At 41.2% G+C, this 13853-nt stretch overlaps 7 non-coding genes across 7 annotated transcripts; 2 read left to right on the forward strand and 5 right to left on the reverse strand.

Moving 5' to 3' along the window:
• Positions 1-5258: 5258 nt before the first annotated feature.
• Positions 5259-5330, reverse strand: trnag-ucc. The gene has a single exon. It is a non-coding gene; the product is annotated as a tRNA-Gly (tRNA).
• A 709-nt stretch (positions 5331-6039) lies between these two features.
• trnag-ucc lies at positions 6040-6111 on the reverse strand. The gene has a single exon. It is a non-coding gene; the product is annotated as a tRNA-Gly (tRNA).
• Positions 6112-6819: 708 nt separating this feature from the next.
• trnag-ucc lies at positions 6820-6891 on the reverse strand. The gene has a single exon. It is a non-coding gene; the product is annotated as a tRNA-Gly (tRNA).
• Positions 6892-7613: 722 nt separating this feature from the next.
• trnag-ucc lies at positions 7614-7685 on the reverse strand. Its single transcript has one exon. It is a non-coding gene; the product is annotated as a tRNA-Gly (tRNA).
• Positions 7686-8424: 739 nt separating this feature from the next.
• On the reverse strand, positions 8425-8496 carry trnag-ucc. Its single transcript has one exon. It is a non-coding gene; the product is annotated as a tRNA-Gly (tRNA).
• Positions 8497-11072: 2576 nt separating this feature from the next.
• trnag-ucc lies at positions 11073-11144 on the forward strand. Its single transcript has one exon. It is a non-coding gene; the product is annotated as a tRNA-Gly (tRNA).
• Positions 11145-11874: 730 nt separating this feature from the next.
• trnag-ucc lies at positions 11875-11946 on the forward strand. The gene has a single exon. It is a non-coding gene; the product is annotated as a tRNA-Gly (tRNA).
• The last annotated feature ends 1907 nt before the right edge of the window (positions 11947-13853 follow it).

Below are 13853 nucleotides of genomic sequence, written 5' to 3' on the forward strand. Positions count from 1 at the left end.
TCCAGAGGGAGGCAGGGGGGGAAAAGGTGTTTGGAAGTTCCTTGGTAGTCGGTTGAGGGAAATTCTGAAAGCCTTTGCCCAACATACGTCGGGAGGGGTCAAGGAACCCAGAGTTGGAGGGAAGGTTGGGATTCCTTCCCACTTTTCCTCTTGGGTTAGGTTGGGTTTTGTTTTGGCCTTTCTTGATGTTCCCTTCTTCAGCTCAGTCCCTGGCTTTTGCCACTGGGTAAAGGGGGGCCTTGCGAATCATCCTGACCTGAAAGGCTGATGTTGGTGAGGGGGGGGCCCTTCTGTCCAGCAGGGAGGCGGGGGGGGGGGGGGGACCAGTCCCCGGTTTTCAATCCCCAGGGGTTTCTGGGTTTGGGGTCCATTGGTGATGCGGTTTGTGTTGGGTGGGTGGGGGAGCACAGGTGTCTAGTGGTGGTTGTTGGTGATTGTGGGGTCCAAGTTTACAGATTGTGGCGATATGGGGGGTTCAGTTCTTGTTGGTGGTGAATAAATAGTTGGTTTCACCAGTCTGTGGTTCCTTGAAAAAAAAAAAAAAAAAAAAAAAAAACCGGGTCCTGAAGTAACCAAGGGTTTTTCTTGAGGGCCCCTCCGGCCAGACACCTTTCACCGTCCTGCACAAAAAAAAAAACAAGGTTATCCACCACGTTTGGGATTGAGGTGGTTGGGGGGGAGTTTACCGGAGGTGTGAGGGAAAAAAAAAACAGGGAGGGGAAAGAGATTGGGGGGTCTGAGTTTGGTCCGATGTGGGGGGGGAGGGGTTGTGTGCTTTTGTAAAATAGGGCTCCAAAGGCCCCAGGGTTGGAATTAAAAAACCATGGTCCAGCGGGGGGGTTCTTGTCTTTCCTTCTTGGGTTTTTTTTGGCCAGGACCACGTGTTGGTGGGGAATCTGGTGGAGGGGGGGACTGGGGTCTTCAAGGGGTTTTGGGGAGTGGGGGTTGGGAAGTCACCCGCCAAACAATCAAAAAAAAAGACCAAAGGGCCCCTTTTCAGGGGTGTTTTGGCTTTGTATGTTTATGGCTAATGGGGCCGGCATTAAAAGTTTTTTCTTTTTCATGGGGCTTAGGCCTGGCATTAGCCATCCTTTTTTATTTATTAAACACAAAAAAATCATTTTATTCATTCATTGACAACATATAAACAACTACCCTATTTCCTCATACCACCCTTAATCAAAGAAATTTTTCCCCCCCCCAACCCCCTCCCACCCCCCCACGTTTCTCCTATTTTTTCCTTCCACTATGTACCATATCACTTATTTTTCGTGCAGAAGGTCTTATGTGGCCCACCAAGGGGGCCCTATTTGGTTGATATAAAAAAAAAATGCCCACCACAAAAACTCGCATCTCTGGTCTTTTTTTGGCCGTGGTGCATGAGGTCAAAAAACTGCTGGGCCCTGTTCGGGCTCGGTTGGTGGTTTTTGGTTGGGAGGGTTTCCCTTCCCGGTGTTTAGTTTTAAAGGTGGGCGATTAATTTTCGGGCAATAGTCCGGGCAGGCTTACTTGTTTTTAGGGCTCCATGTTTCGGGTACAAGAAAAAAAATAAAACATGTGCATATAGACATTTAGGGGGAACGTTTTTCATTTAATCCTTTTATCCCAATTTGGTGATGGATAGGGGTTTTTCCCTCTAATTTTCCGGTTCCCATTTTTGTTGGGGCCCCCGAGAACGAAAAAAAAAACATTTGGCGAGTGAAAAAATGCGGGGGTTTTAAAGGGGAGCCGGGGTTTGAATGGTGGGTTAGCCTGTTTTAGGAAGCCTATGCTCGTTTAGGTCCTCCGCCCGCTTTGTTTATAACCCCCGCCTTTGGGTATTTACGGTTTCTCGTCCCGGGTCTGCGGGTGCACTTTTCGACGGCCGGGGAGGTGGGTGGGCAGTCTTTCCGGTGTTCTGGAGATTCTATAAGGGGGACAAGGGTCGTGTGTGGAGAGATCGGCGGATAAAGTTTGCCCACGATAAATTGTTGGTTCCAAAGGGTCCCAGAAAAGCTCATGCCTTTTTTGGCTGTAAGGGGGGACCAGCAAGCCAGTTTTGCAGTTGTTTTTGGATAAAAAGGGTCCGGTGAAAAGGGGCCAGGTAAAGGGAAAAAAAAAAAAAAAAAAAACTACTAAAAGTAGCGGAATTCGAAAGAACGACGCCCGAAGGCCCTCGCTTTTGTTCACCGCGGCCGCCCATTTTATGCGGAATAGATCCAACATTGGCCCCCAAAAAACCACCCCCAAGCCAGTTCTCTCTTGCGCTTATACCGGCAGGCTAAGGATTTTTATCAAAGGTTAATTCGCGGCTCAACATTTTTTTCTCTGGACCATTACCCCAAAACATTTATTTCCTTGGTCTTTTTTTTTTGTTTGGGTTTCCAAAAATACCCCCTTTTGATTTGGGAAAAGTTCCCTGAAAAAAAAAAAAAAAAACAGACAATAAAACTGTAAAAAAGGGGGGGGGAATTCCCCGTCTAAGGGGCCAGGCAAATTTAGCTCCCAAGGTTCTTACAAAAAAACATTTTTTTTAACAAAAAAACCCACACATGATTTCAACTAATTGGGGGCCCACCAGGTGGGCCCAAAAGCATACAATTGGGAAAAAAAAAATTTCCCACATGTTTTTAAAAAAAAAAAAAAAACAAAAAAGGGTACTTCATTACGGATTTTCTTCTAGTATGGGACTTCATTGCATATTTTCGTGTTATTTATTTGCTGACTTGGTTTAAATTGGCAAAACTGCTAAACCCAGGAAACCACCTACCATAAACCAACGGGTCACAAAAAGTAATCAAGGATTGCGTGGGGGGGAAGTTAGTGGGGGGTTTTGTGTGAGTGTTGGAAAAATACTTGGGCAATGTGGTACAAAAGTGTGGTAAGAGAAATCGTTTCAAATTCTAACTTATCGGGTGGGAAGTAAACATACATCTGAGGTTCTGTGGGGGGGGAAAAATTTATTTATTTTTTTTGATTGAAATTTGCATGTTGTCAAAAAAAAAACAAATTAAAAAAACAAGCAAAAACAAGGGGGGGGGGGGGGACATGTTTGCGGATGGGCATGGGGAAATCGAAAAACCCAGGCTGTTTCAAACTTTGGCTAGGGGAAGGCAAAAGCTTAAATGCTGTCCCCCCACTATACCCCACATTCGATGTTTCAACATTTTTTACTTGCTGAAAAAAAAAATGGGGTTATCATTGAGGGGGAACAAAAAGGCAAGCCCCACGTTTTGGGGACCCAAAAAAAAAAAAATTGTTTTCTTGTGTAAAGAATTATGTTTGCCTTTGTCTCCATTAGGGGACCTTTTTAGGGGTTTTCATGAATGTTTTGGAGTTAAACCATTTGCAATTAGGTTGGATTGTTTTTTGGAAAAAAAAAAACAAAAAATCCAAAATACCCCCCCAATTGTTCCAATTAAAGGTCTTGTTTTTCATTTTCCCAGGAGGAAGAAAAAAGAAACAAAAGACGTGTGTAAAAATAAAAATCTTCCCAATGGCTTAAAATTCAAAAAAACCTTTGTGAGGCCCAAAAAAAAACGGGTTTGGACTACAAGGCACAGCAGCTAAAGATGTAATCACAAAGGCTTTATCGCGGGCTTTCCAAAATTATTTTTTCTGGCCACTTAGACCACCATGTATTTTCTGTATCTTTTTGTTTGGTTTCCAAAACTTTTTGATTTGGGCAAGGGTCCCTTGAAAAAGACCACCCCAAAAAACCTAAGGAATTCTCTAGGGGACAACGGCACTTTAGGGCTCCAGGTTCTTACAAAAAAAAAACCATAAACAAATTTCCCATTGAATTGCCACTGTAATTTGCCACGGCGTTGGCCCCAAAAGGGCAATACATTTGGAAATTTCCAGACAGTTAAAAGAAAAGAAAAAAAAAAACAAAGGGGTCTCTACGGGGAAAGATATTTTCTCTAGTATGACTTTCATTCATTTTTCTTTGTAATTTTCTGCTGACTGGTGTAATTGCTAAAACTGCTTAAAAAACCAGGACCACCACTCTTAACCATAAAAACCCACACATTGCCAGACAAGTAATTTTCAAGATGCAAAAAAAAAGTTATGTTGTTTGTTGTTATTGTGGGAAAGTGTGGGAAAAAAAACCCTTGGGGCATTGTAAAGTGTTGGTAGAGGGGAACGGTCAAACTTCTTTTTTACTGTAATCGTGGGGGAGTTACCACATTGTCTGTGTTGTTTGACCAATTTCCTATTTTTTTGATCTGAATTGTGTTGTCAACAATTTAAAAAAAAAAAACAGCAAAAAACAACAAAGGAATTTGGCGGATGGCTGGAAAAAAATCGGAACCCCCCAGGGGTCAAAACTTTTGGCGCTAGGGGGAAGGGCAAAGCTATGCTCACCGCCCCTTGTAATACCCCACCATCGCTCACAGTTACTGGCTGAAAAAAATTGGGTAAATTCAATTTCTTGAGGGGGGGGGACCAAAAGCAAGGCCCCACGTTTTTGGGGGAGAACAAATTTGGATCTTGTTTGGTTATAATTCATTTGGGCTGTTCTTTTCCATTAAGGGGGGGGGGGGGGAAACTGTAGGGGGTTTTCAGTTGGGTTTGGGAGTTACATTTTGTGCATAAGGTTGGGGGAATTGTTTGGGAAAAACAAATCCACAAAAAAATACAAATTGTCCAAATTAAATGGGTTCTTGTTTTTTTCATTTTTTCCCCCAAAAAAGAGAAAAAAACTTAAAATCTCCAATGGCTTTTAAAAAAAATTCTCCAACTTGGGCCCAAAACCAGTTTTGCTACAGGGGGGGCAGCTAAAGGATTTTTTATTCAAAGGGGCTTAAAATCGCGATCCTCAAAATTAATTCTTGGCCTTTACACATATTTCCTGGTCTTTTTTTGGTCAAAAAAACTTTTGATTTGCAAGTCCATTGAAACACAAACTAAGAATTCCTCTAGGGCCAGCACTTTAGCTCCAGTCTACAACATACATCCCATGATCCACTAATGCCACGGGTGGCCAAAGCATACATCGAAATTTCCACAGTAAAAACAAGTCTCTACGGATTTTCTCTAGTATGACTTCATCATTTTTCTGTATTCTGCTGACTGGTAATGCTAACTGCTAACAGACACCTACCATAAACACATCACAAGTATCAGATGCAAAGTATGTTTTGTGTGAGTGTGAACTTGGCATGTAAGTGTGGTAGAGAACGTCAATCTACTATCGTGGAGTACACATTCTGTGTTGTGACAATTTCTATTTTGATCTGAATTGCTGTTGTCAACAATTAACAGCAACAAGACATTGCGATGGCTGGGAATCGAACCCAGGTCAACTGCTTGGAAGGCAGCTATGCTCACCACTGTACCACCATCGCTCAGATACATCTGAAAATAGGCATCATCTGAGACAAAGGCAAGCCCCACCTTTTGGACAAATTGATCTTGTGGTAAATCATTGTTTCCCATTAGGGACTTCAGGGTTCCAGTTGTTTGAGTTACATTGCATAGGTTGGATTGTTTTGGAAACAATCCAAATACAATCAATTAATGGTCTTGTTTTTCATTTTCCAGAGAACTAAATCTCCAATGGCTTAAAATCCAACTTGGCCCAACAGTTTGGCTACAGGCAGCTAAGATTTATCAAGCTTATCGCGCTCAATTATTCTGGCCTACACATATTCCTGTCTTTTTTGGTCAACTTTTGATTTGCAAGTCCCTTGAAACACAAACTAAGAATTCCTCTAGGGCCAGCACTTTAGCTCCAGTCTACAACATACATCCCATGATCCACTAATGCCACGGGTGGCCAAAGCATACATTGAAATATCCACAGTAAAAACAAGTCTCTACGGATTTTCTCTAGTATGACTTCATCATTTTTCTGTATTCTGCTGACTGGTAATGCTAACTGCTAACAGACACCTACCATAAACACGTCACAAGTATGTTTTGTGTGAGTGTGAACTTGGCATGTAAGTGTGGTAGAGAACGTCAATCTACTATCGTGGAGTACACATTCTGTGTTGTGACAATTTCTATTTTGATCTGAATTGCTGTTGTCAACAATTAACAGCAACAAGACATTGCGATGGCTGGGAATCGAACCCAGGTCAACTGCTAGGAAGGCAGCTATGCTCACCACTATACCACCATCGCTCACATACTGCTGAAAATGGGTATCATCTGAGACAAAGGCAAGCCCCACGTTTGGACAAATTGATCTTGTGGTAAATCATTGCTTCTCATTAGGGACTTTAGGGTTTCAGTTGTTTGAGTTACATTGCATAGGTTGGATTGTTTTGGAAACAATCCAAATACAATCAATTAATGGTCTTGTTTTTCATTTTCCAGAGAACTAAATCTCCAATGGCTTAAAATCCAACTTGGCCCAACAGTTTGGCTACAGGCAGCTAAGATTTATCAAGCTTATCGCGCTCAATTATTCTGGCCTACACATATTCCTGTCTTTTTTGGTCAACTTTTGATTTGCAAGTCCCTTGAAACACAAACTAAGAATTCCTCTAGGGCCAGCACTTTAGCTCCAGTCTACAACATACATCCCATGATCCACTAATGCCACGGGTGGCCAAAGCATACATTGAAATTTCCACAGTAAAAACAAGTCTCTACGGATTTTCTCTAGTATGACTTCATCATTTTTCTGTATTCTGCTGACTGGTAATGCTAACTGCTAACAGACACCTACCATAAACACGTCACAAGTATGTTTTGTGTGAGTGTGAACTTGGCATGTAAGTGTGGTAGAGAACGTCAATCTACTATCGTGGAGTACACATTCTGTGTTGTGACAATTTCTATTTTGATCTGAATTGCTGTTGTCAACAATTAACAGCAACAAGACATTGCGATGGCTGGGAATCGAACCCAGGTCAACTGCTAGGAAGGCAGCTATGCTCACCACTATACCACCATCGCTCACATACTGCTGAAAATGGGTATCATCTGAGACAAAGGCAAGCCCCACGTTTGGACAAATTGATCTTGTGGTAAATCATTGCTTCTCATTAGGGACTTTAGGGTTTCAGTTGTTTGAGTTACATTGCATAGGTTGGATTGTTTTGGAAACAATCCAAATACAATCAATTAATGGTCTTGTTTTTCATTTTCCAGAGAACTAAATCTCCAATGGCTTAAAATCCAACTTGGCCCAACAGTTTGGCTACAGGCAGCTAAGATTTATCAAGCTTATCGCGCTCAATTATTCTGGCCTACACATATTCCTGTCTTTTTTGGTCAACTTTTGATTTGCAAGTCCCTTGAAACACAAACTAAGAATTCCTCTAGGGCCAGCACTTTAGCTCCAGTCTACAACATACATCCCATGATCCACTAATGCCACGGGTGGCCAAAGCATACATTGAAATTTCCACAGTAAAAACAAGTCTCTACGGATTTTCTCTAGTATGACTTCATCATTTTTCTGTATACTGCTGACTGGTAATGCTAACTGCTAACAGACACCTACCATAAACACATCACAAGTATCAGATGCAAAGTATGTTTTGTGTGAGTGTGAACTTGGCATGTAAGTGTGGTAGAGAACGTCAATCTACTATCGTGGAGTACACATTCTGTGTTGTGACAATTTCTATTTTGATCTGAATTGCTGTTGTCAACAATTAACAGCAACAAGACATTGCGATGGCTGGGAATTGAACCCAGGTCAACTGCTTGGAAGGTAGCTATGCTCACCACTATACCACCATCGCTCAGATACATCTGAAAATAGGCATCATCTGAGACAAAGGCAAGCCCCACCTTTTGGACAAATTGATCTTGTGGTAAATCATTGTTTCCCATTAGGGACTTCAGGGTTCCAGTTGTTTGATTTACATTGCATAGGTTGGATTGTTTTGGAAACAATCCAAATACAATCAATTAATGGTCTTGTTTTTCATTTTCCAGAGAACTAAATCTCCAATGGCTTAAAATCCAACTTGGCCCAACAGTTTGGCTACAGGCAGCTAAGATTTATCAAGCTTATCGCGCTCAATTATTCTGGCCTACACATATTCCGGCCTACACATATTCCTTTCTTTTTTGGTCAACTTTTGATTTGCAAGTCCCTTGAAACACAAACTAAGAATTCCTCTAGGGCCAGCACTTTAGCTCCAGTCTACAACATACATCCCATGATCCACTAATGCCACGGGTGGCCAAACCATACATTGAAATTTCCACAGTAAAAACAAGTCTCTACGGATTTTCTCTAGTATGACTTCATCATTTTTCTGTATTCTGCTGACTGGTAATGCTAACTGATAACAGACACCTACCATAAACACGTCACAAGTATCAGATGCAAAGTATGTTTTGTGTGAGTGTGAACTTGGCATGTAAGTGTGGTAGAGAACGTCAATCTACTATCGTGGAGTACACATTCTGTGTTGTGACAATTTCTATTTTGATCTGAATTGCTGTTGTCAACAATTAACAGCAACAAGACATTGCGATGGCTGGGAATCGAACCCAGGTCAACTGCTTGGAAGGCAGCTATGCTCACCACTATACCACCATCACTCAGATACATCTGAAAATAGGCATCATCTGAGACTAAGGCAAGCCCCACCTTTTGGACAAATTGATCTTGTGGTAAATCATTGTTTCCCATTAGGGACTTCAGGGTTCCAGTTGTTTGAGTTACATTGCATAGGTTGGATTGTTTTGGAAACAATCCAAATACAATCAATTAATGGTCTTGTTTTTCATTTTCCAGAGAACTAAATCTCCAATGGCTTAAAATCCAACTTGGCCCAACAGTTTGCCTACAGGCAGCTAAGATTTATCAAGCTTATCGCGCTCAATTATTCTGGCCTACACATATTCCTGTCTTTTTTGGTCAACTTTTGATTTGCAAGTCCCTTGAAACACAAACTAAGAATTCCTCTAGGGCCAGCACTTTAGCTCCAGTCTACAACATACATCCCATGATCCACTAATGCCACGGGTGGCCAAAGCATACATTGAAATTTCCACAGTAAAAACAAGTCTCTACGGATTTTCTCAAGTATGACTTCAGCATTTTTCTGTATTCTGCTGACTGGTAATGCTAACTGCTAGCAGCTACAGGTGCTGGTCATAAAATTAGAATATCATGAAAAAGTAGATTGATTTCATTAATTCCATTTAAAAAGTGAAACTTGTATATTATATTCATACATTACATACAAACTCATATATTTCAGATGTTTATTTTGTTTAATTTTGATGATTACAAATGACAACAAATGAAAATCTCAAATTCATCATATCAGAAAATTAGAATATTGTGAAAAGGTTCAAAATTGATGGCCCCTGGTGCCACACTCTAATCAGCTAATTAACTCAAACCACCTGCAAAAGCCTTTAAATGGTCTTTCAGTCTAGTTCTATAGGCTACACAATCATGGGGAAGACTGCTGACTTGACAGTTGTCCAAAAGACGACCATCGACACCTTGCACAAGGAGGGCAAGACACAAAAGGTCATCGCTAAAGAGGCTGGCTGTTCACAGAGCTCAGTGTCCAAGCACATTAATAGAGAGGCGAAGGGAAGGAAAAGATGTGGTCGAAAAAAGTGTACAAGCAAGAGAGATAACCGCACCCTGGAGAGGATTGTGAAACAAAACCCATTCAAAAATGTGGGGGAGATTCACAAAGAGTGGACTGCAGCTGGAGTGAGTGCTTCAAGAACCACCACACACAGACGTATGAAAGACATGGGTTTCTGCTGTCGCATTCCTTGTGTCAAGCCACTCTTGAACCACAGACAGCGTCAGAAGCGTCTTGCCTGGGCTAAAGAGAAACAGGACTGGACTGCTGGTGAGTGGTCCAAAGTCATGTTCTCTGATGAAAGTAAATTTTGCATTTCCTTTGGAAATCAAGGTCCCAGAGTCTGGAGGAAAAGAAGAGAGGCACTTCATCCACGTTGCTTGAAGTCCAGTGTAAAGTTTCCACAGTCAGTGATGGTTTGGGGTGCCATGTCATCTGCTGGTGTTGGTCCATTGTGTTTTCTGAGGTCCAGGGTCAACGCAGCCACATACCAGGAAGTTTTAGAGCACTTCATGCTTCCTGCAGCTGACCAACTTTTTGGAGATGCAGATTTCATTTTCCAACAGGACTTGGCACCTGCACACAGTGCCAAAGCTACCAGTACCTGGTTGAAGGACCATGGTATCCCTGTTCTTAATTGGCCAGCAAACTCTCCTGACCTTAACCCCATAGAAAATCTATGGGGTATTGTGAAGAAGAAGATGCAATACACCAGACCCAACAATTCAGAAGAGCTAAAAGCCACTATTAGAGCAACCTGGGCTATCATAACACCTGAGCAGTGCCACAGACTGATCGACTCCATGCCACGCCGCATTGCTGCAGTAATACAGGCCAAAGGAGGCCCAACTAAATACTGAGTGCTGTACATGCTCATACTTTTCATGTTCATGCTTTTCAGTTGGCCAACATTTCTATAAATCCTTTGTTTTTATTGGTCTTCAGTAATATTCTAATTTTCTGATATGATGAATTTGAGATTTTCATTTGTTGTCATTTGTAATCATCAAAATTAAACAAAATAAACATCTGAAATATATGAGTTTGTATGTAATGTATGAATATAATATACAAGTTTTACTTTTTAAATGGAATTACTGAAATCAATCTACTTTTTCATGATATTCTAATTTTATGACCAGCACCTGTATGTTGTAGACTGGAGCTAAAGTGCTGGAAGTGAATTCCTCTAGTGCCTAGAGGAATTCTTAGTTTGTGTTTCAAGGGACTTGCAAATCAAAAGTTGACCAAAAAAGACAGGAATATGTGTAGGCCAGAATAATTGAGCGCGATAAGCTTGATAAATCTTAGCTGCCTGTAGCCAAACTGTTGGGCCAAGTTGGATTTTAAGCCATTGGAGATTTAGTTCTCTGGAAAATGAAAAACAAGACCATTAATTGATTATATTTGGATTGTTTCCAAAACAATCCAACCTATGCAATGTAACTCAAACAACTGGAACCCTGAAGTCCCTAATGGGAAACAATGATTTACCACAAGATCAATTTGTCCAAAAGGTGGGGCTTGCCTTTGTCTCAGGTGATGCCTATTTTCAGATGTATCTGAGCGATGGTGGTATAGTGGTGAGCATAGCTGCCTTCCAAGCAGTTGACCTGGGTTCAATTCCCAGCCATCGCAATGTCTTGTTGCTGTTAATTGTTGACAACAGCAATTCAGATCAAAATAGAAATTGTCACAACACAGAATGTGTACTCCACTATAGTAGATTGACGTTCTCTACCACACTTACATGCCAAGTTCACACTCGCACAAAACATACTTCGCATCTGATACTCGTGACGTGTTTATGGTAGGTGTCTTCTAGCTGTTAGCAGTTAGCATTACCAGTCAGCAGAATACAGAAAAATGCTGAAGTCATACTTGAGAAAATCTGTAGAGACTTGTTTTTACTGTGGAAATTTCAATGTATGCTTTGGCCACCCGTGGCATTAGTGGATCATGGGATGTATGTTGTAGACTGGAGCTAAAGTGCTGGCCCTAGAGGAATTCTTAGTTTGTGTTTCAAGGGACTTGCAAATCAAAAGTTGACCAAAAAAGACAGGAATATGTGTAGGCCAGAATAATTGAGCGCGATAAGCTTGATAAATCTTAGCTGCCTGTAGCCAAACTGTTGGGCCATGTTGGATTTTAAGCCATTGGAGATTTAGTTCTCTGGAAAATGAAAAACAAGACCATTAATTGATTGTATTTGGATTGTTTCCAAAACAATCCAACCTATGCAATGTAACTCAAACAACTGGAACCCTGAAGTCCCTAATGGGAAACAATGATTTACCACAAGATCAATTTGTCCAAAAGGTGGGGCTTGCCTTTGTCTCAGATGATGCCTATTTTCAGATGTATCTGAGCGATGGTGGTATAGTGGTGAGCATAGCTGCCTTCCAAGCAGTTGACCTGGGTTCGATTCCCAGCCATCGCAATGTCTTGTTGCTCTTAATTGTTGACAACAGCAATTCAGATCAAAATAGAAATTGTCACAACACCGAATGTGTAATCCACGATAGTACAGGTGCTGGTCATAAAATTAGAATATCATGAAAAAGTAGATTGATTTCAGTAATTCCATTTAAAAAGTGAAACTTGTATATTATATTCATACATTACATACAAACTCATATATTTCAGATGTTTATTTTGTTTAATTTTGATGATTACAAATGACAACAAATGAAAATCTCAAATTCATCATATCAGAAAATTAGAATATTACTGAAGACCAATAAAAACAAAGGATTTATAGAAATGTTGGCCAACTGAAAAGCATGAACATGAAAAGTATGAGCATGTACAGCACTCAGTATTTAGTTGGGCCTCCTTTGGCCTGTATTACTGCAGCAATGCGGCGTGGCATGGAGTCGATCAGTCTGTGGCACTGCTCAGGTGTTATGATAGCCCAGGTTGCTCTAATAGTGGCTTTTAGCTCTTCTGAATTGTTGGGTCTGGTGTATTGCATCTTCTTCTTCACAATACCCCATAGATTTTCTATGGGGTTAAGGTCAGGAGAGTTTGCTGGCCAATTAAGAACAGGGATACCATGGTCCTTCAACCAGGTACTGGTAGCTTTGGCACTGTGTGCAGGTGCCAAGTCCTGTTGGAAAATGAAATCTGCATCTCCAAAAAGTTGGTCAGCTGCAGGAAGCATGAAGTGCTCTAAAACTTCCTGGTATGTGGCTGCGTTGACCCTGGACCTCAGAAAACACAATGGACCAACACCAGCAGATGACATGGCACCCCAAACCATCACTGACTGTGGAAACTTTACACTGGACTTCAAGCAACGTGGATGAAGTGCCTCTCTTCTTTTCCTCCAGACTCTGGGACCTTGATTTCCAAAGGAAATGCAAAATTTACTTTCATCAGAGAACATGACTTTGGACCACTCACCAGCAGTCCAGTCCTGTTTCTCTTTAGCCCAGGCAAGACGCTTCTGACGCTGTCTGTGGTTCAAGAGTGGCTTGACACAAGGAATGCGACAGCAGAAACCCATGTCTTTCATACGTCTGTGTGTGGTGGTTCTTGAAGCACTCACTCCAGCTGCAGTCCACTCTTTGTGAATCTCCCCCACATTTTTGAATGGGTTTTGTTTCACAATCCTCTCCAGGGTGCGGTTATCTCTCTTGCTTGTACACTTTTTTCGACCACATCTTTTCCTTCCCTTCGCCTCTCTATTAATGTGCTTGGACACTGAGCTCGGTGAACAGCCAGCCTCTTTAGCGATGACCTTTTGTGTCTTGCCCTCCTTGTGCAAGGTGTCGATGGTCGTCTTTTGGACAACTGTCAAGTCAGCAGTCTTCCCCATGATTGTGTAGCCTATAGAACTAGACTGAAAGACCATTTAAAGGCTTTTGCAGGTGGTTTGAGTTAATTAGCTGATTAGAGTGTGGCACCAGGGGCCATCAATTTTGAACCTTTTCACAATATTCTAATTTTCTGATATGATGAATATGAGATTTTCATTTGTTGTCATTTGTAATCATCAAAATTAAACAAAATAAACATCTGAAATATATGAGTTTGTATGTAATGTATGAATATAATATAAAAGTTTCACTTTTTAAATGGAATTACTGAAATCAATCTACTTTTTCATGATATTCTAATTTTATGACCAGCACCTGTACATCCCATGATCCACTAATGCCACGGGTGGCCAAAGCATACATTGAAATTTCCACAGTAAAAACAAGTCTCTACGGATTTTCTCAAGTATGACTTCAGCATTTTTCTGTATTCTGCTGACTGGTAATGCTCACTGCTAACAGCTAGAAGACACCTACAATAAACACGTCACTAGTACCAGATGCAATGTATGTTTTCTGTGAGTAT

This window comes from Cyprinodon tularosa, unplaced genomic scaffold (assembly GCF_016077235.1).
Source record: "Cyprinodon tularosa strain WSP-4 unplaced genomic scaffold, ASM1607723v1 ctg456, whole genome shotgun sequence".
Lineage (NCBI taxonomy): Eukaryota > Metazoa > Chordata > Actinopteri > Cyprinodontiformes > Cyprinodontidae > Cyprinodon > Cyprinodon tularosa.